This window comes from Populus alba, chromosome 1, assembly GCF_005239225.2.
Source record: "Populus alba chromosome 1, ASM523922v2, whole genome shotgun sequence".
NCBI classification, from domain to species: domain Eukaryota; kingdom Viridiplantae; phylum Streptophyta; class Magnoliopsida; order Malpighiales; family Salicaceae; genus Populus; species Populus alba.
The window spans coordinates 49,130,404-49,142,062 of record NC_133284.1 but is presented as its reverse complement, the minus strand read 5'-3'; the positions used below and the strand labels follow the sequence as shown (position 1 = coordinate 49,142,062).

The window sequence follows — 11,659 nt, the reverse complement described above, 5'->3', positions numbered from 1 at the left end:
ACTTGAGGTACTAGAAGCCTGAGATGATAAACTACCAGAATTCTCAGAAAATGGATCTATACGAATAATATAAGATCTAGTCAAGGTATGAGTAATTGATGGAATAGAAAAGAAAGGTATATGCTCAAGAAAGACAACAAGACAAGACACATAAAGTTTCTGAGTTATTGAATCAAAACAATGATACCCCTTTTTATCTTCACCATAACCCAGAAAGATACAAATAGCATATCAAAAGGACAATTTATTGCATTCTACATGAGGACTAAGAACGAACAGGTACAATAAAAAACTCTAAAGGAGGAATAATAAGGAATATACCTATATAACTTTTTTAAAGAAGACAAACTCGAACTATAAGATGATGAAATTGTATTAATCAAACTTAAAGCAGTAAGAACAATTTCTCCCCCAAAACTCACTAAGAACAAAAGCAAACAACAACAGAGAACGAGTACTTTTGATAATATGCCTATGTTTTCTTTCAGTAACTCCATTTTGCTCAGGAGTATCTATACATGAAATTTGGTGGATGGTTCCATTTAAGGCAAGCAACTGACAAAATTTATTAGAGGCGTATTCTCTACCCAAATCACACCTAAATCATTTGATTATAGCAGAATGTTGAGTTTTTGACAAGAGATTGAAAGGCTGCATATATCTCAAAGAATTTAGAATGATTTTTCATTAAATAAACCCAACAATAATGAGTATGATCATCAATAAATAAAACATAACATTGAGACCCTTCTTTTGTGGCAACAAGAGAAGGTCCAAAATGAATCAAGTCAAATGGTGAAGAAGAACATAAATACTTCAATTAAAAGGTAAAGCAAAAAATTTTACCAGTTTACATCCACTACAATTAGAAATATCACAGGTTTTCAAATTTCATAAAGCTCCTATAGATGCCAAAAATCTCAAATGAGAAGACAAAACATGACCTAGGTGAGAATGGCATAAATAAAAACTAGAAGATGAATGACTCAAACGAAAGAAGAAAAATCAACAGTAGTAGTAGCAACAGCGGTAAAAGACACTTTTAACTCATCCAATATACATAGTCCATTCTCCCTACGACTTGTTCCTAATCAACTTCTGAGAATGCAAATCATGTACACATTAAAAAGGAGAGAACAAAATGACTAAATAATCACCAGAATCACATAAATGGTCCAAAGAAACAAGATTTAATTTGAGGTTTTGAATAAGATAAACATTGGGAGGAGATAAGTGAGGTGTGACAACAGAACCAACACTTACTAAGGGCATGAGAGTGCCATTAGCAGTCATAACAAGAATGGAAGGCTAAGGGGATACAAAGGTCAAAGATAAAGAATCTGGAGACATATGATTTAAAGCACCAGAATCTAAAACCCATTTAGAATGTGACATACCTAAAAAACTATGAGGCAACTAACCTATGAAAGGAGAAGTGGACATTGCTTATGGTTGTAAGGAGAGAAACTTCTGAAATTGCTCAGCCAAAGTACTAGGATCTGTGATAGAGCCTGATGAAGATACTATTGCAGTATTGTGGTGAGGAGGTCTATAACTATGAGGTGGTTTATGAGCATTAGATTGTAACTCACTGTCATGCTTCCAAGCTTGATTTTGTTGTCTCAACTTGGGACATTAAGCCTTGCAATGACCTTTCTGCTTACAAAAATTACACTCGTTGGAATCAACCTTCGTGTAAGGCTTATTCAAATGATTAGAGAATGACTTAGAGGGTACTATTAATTTAGAAGGATTCAAAGCAAAAAGAATTCCCTTTTCAGAATAAGACTAAAGACATATTTTTTAAACTAATAACTCACTGACAACAGAGTTAACAGAAGGCAGTGGAGAACAATGCAGAATTGAACCTCTAAGTATTTTAAAATCACTGTGAAGTGCTGTTAAAAATTATATCAATCGTTGTTGCTCTCTACGCTCAATATAGGCACCACATGCCTTTAATTCTATCAATTCTGTAAAAGCCAATTGATCCCAAAGATTTATCATAGCATAATAAAACTCTTGAATACTCATATTCTTCTAATGAATAGCTTGTATGTCATTATCTAACCGATACTGCTTTGCAAAATTTGATTGCGTGAATAACATTTGCAGATGATCCCAAACCCCCTTTGTTGTCTAATACTTCTCTAACTGCGTACCTATGGAATGCTAAACATAATTGTTGATCCAAGTAATAATATTTTTATTGTTTACTTCCCATGTATCTATCAGAACAACATCCCTCTCTTTAGTATTTTTAGGTATAACGTAAGTTCCACTAACATATCCCCACAACTTCTTACCCTTAAGGAAATTCCTCATTACATAACTCCGGTATGAATAATTCTTTTCATCCAACCTCACACTCACAAACTGAAGTGAATAATCTCTTCTGGTAACCATAATTAACAAACAAAAAGAACCAGAATGCAAAAGCAGCAAAAGACAAAGTGCCAAATTACAGAAACTGAATAGATATCATAGAAAATAAATAAATATCTTCTCAAAATTATACGATTATTCTAAAACACAACATAAGTTGCAGAAACTAAATGCAAATATCAAATTACAGAAGCTGAAGAAAAGAAGAAATACCAGATTTTGCATAAGCAGAAAACAAAATATCACTCCAAAAAATTTGAATTCACGAAAGCTGTGTTCGGGATTAAACCTTGTTCCATAAAAGAAATATAAACATAAAAGAGAAGAAGACTAAAATTCTCATTATTCTGTTTATTCTAAAGTGTTCAAAGTTAACCTAAATATAAAGAGATTGTATATAAATTAAACTGAAAATAATATTTTACTTTTAATAAATAAAATAAAAATAAATATATTATTTAACACTAAATACACTTAAATAATTTTATTTGATAGTTTTATGATATTTTTGGAACCAACAGTTGTGTTGACTCTCAACAAGAAAAGCGGGATGATACTATTTCGCTTTCCCTTTTAGTTTACACTGTTCCTATTTTATTTGGCCATGATCGAGTTGCTTAAGCTCCTATCCTTTCAATTTTTCACCGCTTTCCATGTTTTTTGGTTTGTTAAGGGGGTGCTGAGCTTCTTTCTTGCTACTTTTCATATCAACTATCAAATGATATGTGTCAGAGAGGATTTATCTGCCTTTTTTTCACCACAAGTTTGTTTATTTTCATGGTTAGCTGCGTTTGCGAGTTCCCTGCTCTCTTATTTCTAATTTTTCTAGCCTGTCTTTCACCGGGTTTCATACTTTTTTGCAGGGTGGTGGTTCTTTTTGGTTTCAGCCATGATAGTTTGCCCCAATCTCATAAATAAATGTGTATCAGAGCATCTTCGTAACCAAAGATCCATCTCTCTTGTGTTTTTCTGCAAATACTCTTCGCTTGGCCTTTTCCTCACCATGATCTGTTCAAAAGCAACATGATTATCGTTCTTCCAATCATATATGGAAAACCTCGGCTTCTGTTGTATTCAAGAGAATCGACCCAAGGTTCACAGCAGAATCAACTTTCTGTTTTTATCAGAATAAAAGGTCAATCCCAGATATAGATTTTTGGTTGCATGATGTTGCCATGAACACAGAGAAATGACCCCACAGCAAGGCTACACATGATCTCACTTTGTTTTGAAACTCAAACAGGACAAATTAAGGGTTTCTCTTTCGAAAATCGATGACTTGAGAGGTGGGTTTTTCAATCCCTTTCGTCATATTTTGGAAGTATACAGAAAGAAATTCCACAAACACTTTGTGAGCACGTTTGCTGTCCATTAAACGTAGATTCTTTCCTACTTCGCTGGTTTGCTAACGCGGCTACGCCACTGCTTTTGCTTTGCAATCACACTCTTTCTTATTCGCCCGACATCTCTTCATGCTGTGATTATACGACGAAAATTGCTGTTTCATATTCTAACGCTACACAGTTGGCTACGCAGATAAAAACTATATTCGAGAGATGATAATTCAAGTCAAGCAGGGTAGCTTGATTAACGTGACTTATAATAAAAACTAATTTTAAAAACAATCAGAAAAAAATTTAAGACAAAAGATATAAGATAATGATAAATTCCATAGAAATGAATATGATAAAAGCCACAAAGCTTATGACTTAATAACTTAATATTAAAGGACTATATCAAAAAAATTCAAATTAAAAAAAATAAAAAAACTTTGATAAAAAACCTGAATTATCCTGGATTAATCGGAAAAACCCGCAACTTGAAATATATGAACGGGACATAAAGAAAAGCAGGACAAAACATGAAACTCAAGGCCTAATAAATTCCATGAAACTAAGGCCTAATGAGTTAAATTATAAAATTAAAAAAATAATTAAATTTTACAAAAAAGCATAAAAATACCAAAATAATTTAGGCTAATCCTTGAATCTAGTGACATGACTCATGAGATCGAGAATAGATCATTGAAGACCAACATTAAAAATTCACTAAGCAAAGTCCCTATAAAAGCAAAAGCAAATGCAAAGAACAATGAAGACTAAAATAGATAAAAACAAATTGGAAGATATAATTGGTTTTTGAAAGAGATAACATGAATTTCTAGGCTAGAAGAGAGAAAAGATAGAGAAAAAGAAAAATATTCACAGGAGCTCAATTACACAATTTATTTGCCCCATTAGAAACGTTAATGACTAATGGATTATATATAGAACATCTTCTAACCCCTAAAATCAAGCTAAAATAGTTGAAATGTAACTGCGCGGTGAAAGGGCATGAGCTCTTTTAGTTTTTTTTTCTGCAGCTAGGTGACTTACGATTTGTTCTGCACATGTGGCTCTGCATTTGAGACTTAATCAATGCCTGCTACGATTCTTTAACAGAAAGCATTGTTTAACCTCCATGCTTTAGGTATTTTTGTTGCATTTTGTTCAATTATGTCTGCCTATCTTCTTCTTCGATTACCTCAGGTTCTACTCAACCGAATGCTTATACCGTTTATATAACAACCGGTGGCATCGCCCGGCAATTCACATAGTATGTACTATAACTCAAAACATTCAATTCGGAAAGAGAACGCAAATCCTTAATCAAATGAATACTTCATCAAAGGAAGAAGGATACATATCTAGATTTAGGACTGATGATTTCATTTTATTAAGAAAAGACGATCAGGAGTGACTGCAAAGGCAAACTGCTCCTTGTTTTCCATGATCATTAGTCAGCCAACCAGGCCTGCCTTTCCTTGTTCCTGCTTTTCCATTTCCTCGCTGGCAACACAACGAATAGGAAACACAATGATTGGGAGAAAAATAATTATCAACAGTGCATTTTGATTATTTTATTTTGAGTTCGTTAGCTTATGTTTCCCTCCATGAAATAGCATTGGCAAGATTAATTATCGAATCCGAAATCCCAAAATTAAGAAAAGAAATGGCGAAGGGAATTTAACCAACCGGAGGAGCCCAGTAAGGTGATCAGCATGGGCAAAGTTGTTGTCTTCACGGGCTTTCAAGATGCTAAACATTAGGTTGATCCTGACTTGGTTGTAATCACTCTGCTTGGCTATGTTCATCGTCTCCTCTTTGAGGCTGCGGCATTCAGATTCTATCTCTTCAAACTTTTGTCTTATTTCTCGTTGCCCTTCTCTTATGCGTTTTTGTCCCTCGCCGATCTCTACCATATCTGTTTTCAATCGTTCCATCTTTTCCCTCCTCTCTTTGTTCTTCTTAAACATGTATAAGAATAATAATAATTATTTTTTAATTTCTGGGGATAATGACATGAAATATAGCAACAACAAGTCAAGAAACAAGCATCAAGAATAATCTTTTTTTTAAAGAAAAACATAGAAATATAACAAGATTTGGTTCGTACCCATCGTTTCCTGTGTTTGGACTTGGAAACACTGCGGCTCGGGGCTAAAGGCTTGATCGAATCCATAGCTGCAGACGCCCGTATTGACTGACTTCCTTTCTATTGAAAGTGAAAGGTTGTGTTTACAATGAATTTGTGCTCTTCATTTATAAGAGGAGTTAGATCTATAATCAATCTACGAAGTTCTCCAGTCTTCCGCTCGAGCTTTGTAGATTTTCGCGTGTGATCGCGCGATAACGCCAGAAACCTAACCAGGCCCATCTCTGATGGGCCCCTATATCTATATATATATATATATTATATATATATATATATATGGTTTCATTTTTTAATAATTCTTTTAAATATTTAGATCAGATTCATTTCTTATGGACATCACATATCTAGCATAATAACCAACAACATGCATAACGGGTCCTAGTTTCAGTAAAAATCTTGAATTATTATTGCTATAATATTATTATATAATTAAAAAAATAAAATTGTTAAACTGATAAAGATAAAGATAAAGATAAAGCAAATAAACCTCAAGTGCTTATCTTGTCAGAATTGGTGTGCAGAATAGATAACGCATAGTAGACCGGTTTATTTTTAAAAAAAATTTAATTAATTTAATCGATTGGTGGCAAGATTACGGAAGCTAATACTATTCGGTATACTCATGAATAATTCACTTTCTTCTATCTTCAGGTACGAGTTTGGCTGAGGTTGAATCCACTTTTATTCTTTCTCTTTTCTAACATTTTCGACTGTTTGCACGAGAAGGCTGTTGGAATGCCCTGTTGGTGGAAGGGGAAGGTTTTACATATCTATTATCTTGCCTCTTCTGTTTGTTTATCGCCGCGATTCCTTATCCCTGTCCCATACGATTTTTTTATTATTTTTTATTTTTAATATACTTTTCAGTTTTTTTCTCGATCAAATCGCACACTTCAAATCAACAGGATAAAATCGAATAAAATCTCGACCGCTTGGCTTGTCAGAATTGGTGGGCAGAACAGTAGTCAACTGCACACAGCATTGAAACCCTGACGCGTTGAGCAAATGCCATTAAATCTTCATTCAAACTAGAACCAGCAGTCGCCCACATTTGTTTTTCTCCATGAAACTTGAAGAAATCCCAGCTTTCCAGATCTATAGCATACGGACACCAAATAAAACTCTCTTTTGCCGAGTCTAAAACCAACGAAACACTCTCAACTTTCTGTTTCAATTTGTCCCAGTACTGAGCCAACCTAGCTAGGGTACCCACTCTTCATCAGATTAGGCTTCGGCTGCAGTTCATTGAACCTCTTCCAAAGCCCAACCTCAACAGATCGGTTGCGTTGATGACCAAAGCTTAACTGTTAAACCATCATGTTTTCCCTTTGGAATCCCCAACAAGGTTGACTCTGCGATTTCCCCTTCAACAACGTCATAAATATCTCTGTAAATGCAGGCAAGAACAGCAGGTGCAGGTGCAGGTGCAAGGGCAATTCTATTGCCTCTAGCGACATGAATTACAATAGAGAAAACAAGCTTCCTGATGGAATCATAAGTATATGGGAGAATATAGCTTGAAACGCTTCATGCTAAATCTCGCTGCCACTATCCATGAATTTCCTCATTCACGACAGATTACTGGCCTTCTTAGCAGGTGTCCTTGTCATTTCTACAGCTGCAGTCCGGAAAGCTGGAACTTCTCATTACAATACGATAATTCTCCATCCAGAAATTTGATGCTTGCTCTTCTCGCTAATCTGATTGCTGTACTTCATCTTCCCTTGCATCTTCTTTTTTAATCTTAACCCTAGATTTCACCATGTTTTCCTTGAAAAAAGCTGGTTGTCGAAGAGCAGCGCCAGAAAAGTAGATATGCTTTATAATTTTGAAAAGTTGTGTTTACAATGACAAGGGTTCAACACAATATCAGTTAATTTATACAGAGGATTCAGATCTGTAATCAAAGTACGATGGTATCAAAAGTTTTCCGCCCGCTAGAGCTTGGTAGATTTCTCGCGTGTAATCGCACGATAACGCCAGAAATTTGGACCAGTTCATTCCTCATGGGCCTATATATATATATATATATATATATATATATAAAGGTAAAGAAAGCAGTTACTATTTTTAGTAGCTACTTTGGACTAAATTATATGATTATCAAATCCGACCGGTTAGTTGGCTCGGTTAAAAGATTGAGTTTTAAGTTTTATGGGTTAATTTGAGTCAAAAAAATTAAAAAATAAATTTAAAATTCTTAATATTTTATATGAAAAACTTTAAAAAAATATATATGTTAATATAGGCTATATACATTGCAAATAATAAAGTTTAATAAAATATTTTAAAAAATAATTGTCGTCCTACATTGAAAAATATTATATTATCTTTTTAAGTTAAATATTTAAATTAAAAAAAAATTATCTTACATTGAAAAAATAACTTATTTCTTGTAAAAATAGAGTATCTATATTAAAGAGCTTCAAATCCTATATAAATTAAAAAAAAAATTTATCTTAAATTGAAAAATAACTTATTTCTTGTAAAAATAGAGTATATATATTAAAGAGCTTCAAATCCTATATTGAATAAATATTATACTATCATTTTAAGTTGAAATATTTAAACGAAAAAGTTTTTTATCCAATAATGTAAAACATAATTTCATTCCTTTGCATATAAGGATTGGTTATAACTCAATAATCAACATGTATAATGGATTCTACTTTCAGTAAAATCTTGAATTATTATTGTTGTTTGTTCTTGATCATCGTAATAATGTTATTTTTTATTTTTATTTTTTCAAGTGGAGTTCATGATTCAAGTTATAGGTTTTACAAATTAAATCGTAAAGTTCAAGTTGATTTAATATATTATTATTTTATTATTAAAAACTCTTTTAATAATTAATTGATTTTAAATTAATCATCCTAATTTATTTGAATTCGATATTTATAAAGTTATAACAATCAAAATCAGACATCACAATATTTAATTAATGTTGAATTCTGCTAGTTTTTTATTGTTTCTATTTAAACTATTATATAAACAAATAAAAGATGTTTTTAAAAAATAAAATTATTAAACAAAAATCATATATTTAGTGAGTTAAACTACAAATATCAAATTGGTCTTAATATTAAAGAAAAAATCTCTTCCTTAAAATTTTTTTATATCAAAACAACACTTCAAATCAATTGGATAAAAAAAAAAAACTCCCAAGTGCTTATCTAGTCAGGATTGGGTGGGCGAGGCCTGTTCACGGTTCGATTCAGTTCGGTTTCAACTATAAAAACCAACCTAAACAAGAACCTCATATTTTTTAAAATTCAAACCGAACCGAACCGGATTCCAGTTCAAACTGAACCGGTTTGGTTCGGTTGAATCCGGTTTTGTAGCTAAAAAACTGGAAAACCTAATCATTAAATTAATGGGCTTCTTTACCTTTTTTTTTAATGGGCTTAAATTAAATTGGGCTGTTAAATTTTCTTGTTGGGCTAAATTTATAGGCTTTTTAATTAAAACTCTTTAAAATGTTATAATTTGATTAATTTTTTTATATGTTTTTTAATGAAATTAAAATATTGAAAATTTTTTGAAATGCTTAATTGCTTATAGTAACAATAAATTTGAAATGTTCTATCTTACTATCTTTAATATGCAAAGAAATAAGCTATAAAAATTCAAATCAATGCAATATGCAAGATGCATGATCAAATTTGGGCAGCTCAAATTAAAAGAGGTGTTCACACTTACATGCTATAAAAAAACATTAGCAAATTAGCAACATATTACAGTTCGACAATTAAAAAAATTAGCAATGCAAAATTTTAAAAGGAATTAATAAGGCAAAGTAAATTAATTACCCAAAACAATTATATTCCAAGATTGCACCAACATCATCAATACAACTTACAAACAATTAGTTGGGATTTTTAAACTTTCACCAAATTCTACAAAAACATAAATTAAAATGTTAGATTAAACATATGTAAATAAATGATATTATAAAATAACTACATTTAAATTTGTAAAAGAAATTACTTGACTTAATCATCTCAGAATTTTCAATATAATCCATGAAGTTTCTGATATTGATTGGAATTGATGCTAAACTCAATCAATTTTGACAACAAACCAATGCTTGCACTGTTGAAGGAGATAAAGAGCTTCGAAATGGATCTAAAATATGACCACTAGTACTGAAAGCTGCTTCAGAAACAACTGTAGATACTAGAATAGCTAACACGTGTTGTGCTACCTTAGAAAGAATCTTTTATTTTGTAGCATTACACCTCCACCAACCTAAAATATCTAATTTAAAATCATTAGGATCCTCACAATCATCACTCAAATACCTCTCAACCTCATTTTTTTGGACACCCCTTTCTCCCTTTAAATGTTTTTTGAATTCAGAAGCCAAGTCATCCAACATATCATCATTTACCACCATTAAATCAACATTAACATTTTCATTTATACTAGTTCCAACACTATGAACCACCTCAACATTCTCATCAACATTCATATAATGCTCAAACAACCTTAGCAAAGCATCTTTAACCTTAATTATAAAATTATCAGCCTCTTCAACATCATACAATCTTCCAAAACAAAATCTAACATACTACAATTTAAAACGTGGATCTAACACAACAGCCACATACAACAAAAAGTTTTGTGTATCTTGATCCCCCCAATATTTTTTATACTTTGCCATCATATTCTTGGCCATTTTACTTACATAACATCTTTACTTCTATAAAGTTGAGATATGCTTGTGTGCATGGAAATCAATTCATAGAAGAAAGAAATAGATGTTACATACAACGAGCCATAAAATTTCAATGTAACTGTGTAAAATAGTTTCAAGAACTTGACAAAAGATCTAGCCTTTTCCCAATCTTCTAAAGTAGGAGGACCTAAGTTTTTTGGTTTTTCTTTTGAATCAATCTCAAAGTAACTCAAATACCTAGGATCTGTTTCTTCTAACCTCATAAAAACAATATCAAATTTATTAGTCGCATCTAGCATCATATATGTAGAGTTCCATCTAGTTGCAACATCCGAGCAAATAGATTTTTTACTCCTAATTTTCAACCTCTCTGCACATTGGTTAAAAACAAGTTGTCTAGAAGGAGAAGATCCAAAAAACCTCACTGCATTCCTAATCTTAACAACTGAATCATCAATATCTTTCAATCTCGCACATATAATAAGATTAACAATATGTGCACAACATTTAACATGCATGAAGTCATTTGAGAATATATTAGTTGCCCAATTACTTGTTACTCTCTTCAAATATTTTATTGTCAAATTATTTGAACTTGCATTGTCTACTGTAACTATTAAAATGTTATCAATTCCCCATTCCAACAAACAACTCTCAATTGCTTAGCTAATCATTTCACCTTTATGATTAAAAACTTGACAAAAGTTTAGAATTCTTTTATTCAAGTTCCAACCTTCATCAATACAATGGGCAGTCAAACACATATAATTAATATTTTGGATTGATGTCCAAGCATCGATTGTTAAACATACACATTGATCCTTTAGAGCTTTCTTTAATTTTTCCTTCTCAACTACATAAATTTTTAAACAATCTCTCCAAATCATCAAACAAGAAGGAACATCAAATCTAGGTTGCATTACTTGACAAAATGATTTAAATCCTTGTTTTTCAACAAAGTTAAAAGGTAGCTCATCAAGTATAATCATTTTTCCTACGGCTTGCCTACACTCTTCATAACTATAACCCACTGCCTTAACAGTCACCAAATTTTCCTCTTCATTATTAGCCCTTTTGATTATAGGCTTAGGTTTTAAGACTAAAGTTTTTTGTTTTCGGTCA

The 11,659-nt window shown here is 32.0% G+C and overlaps 1 long non-coding RNA gene across 3 annotated transcripts; it reads right to left on the bottom strand.

Annotated features, from left to right (window-relative positions):
• Nucleotides 1-3,679: 3,679 nt before the first annotated feature.
• On the bottom strand, nt 3,680-6,020 carry LOC118039402 (uncharacterized). 3 transcript variants are annotated; one of them, XR_012170670.1, is made up of 4 exons: nt 5,821-6,020; nt 5,400-5,668; nt 4,761-5,213; nt 3,680-3,928 (listed from the first exon to the last, which is right to left on the bottom strand). It is a non-coding gene; the product is annotated as an uncharacterized lncRNA (long non-coding RNA). The 3 variants fall into 3 exon arrangements; XR_012170671.1 differs by having other exon boundaries at nt 3,846-3,860; XR_012170672.1 differs by lacking the exon at nt 3,680-3,928 and having other exon boundaries at nt 5,030-5,213; nt 5,400-5,671; nt 5,821-6,004.
• Between the last annotated feature and the right edge of the window lie 5,639 nt (nt 6,021-11,659).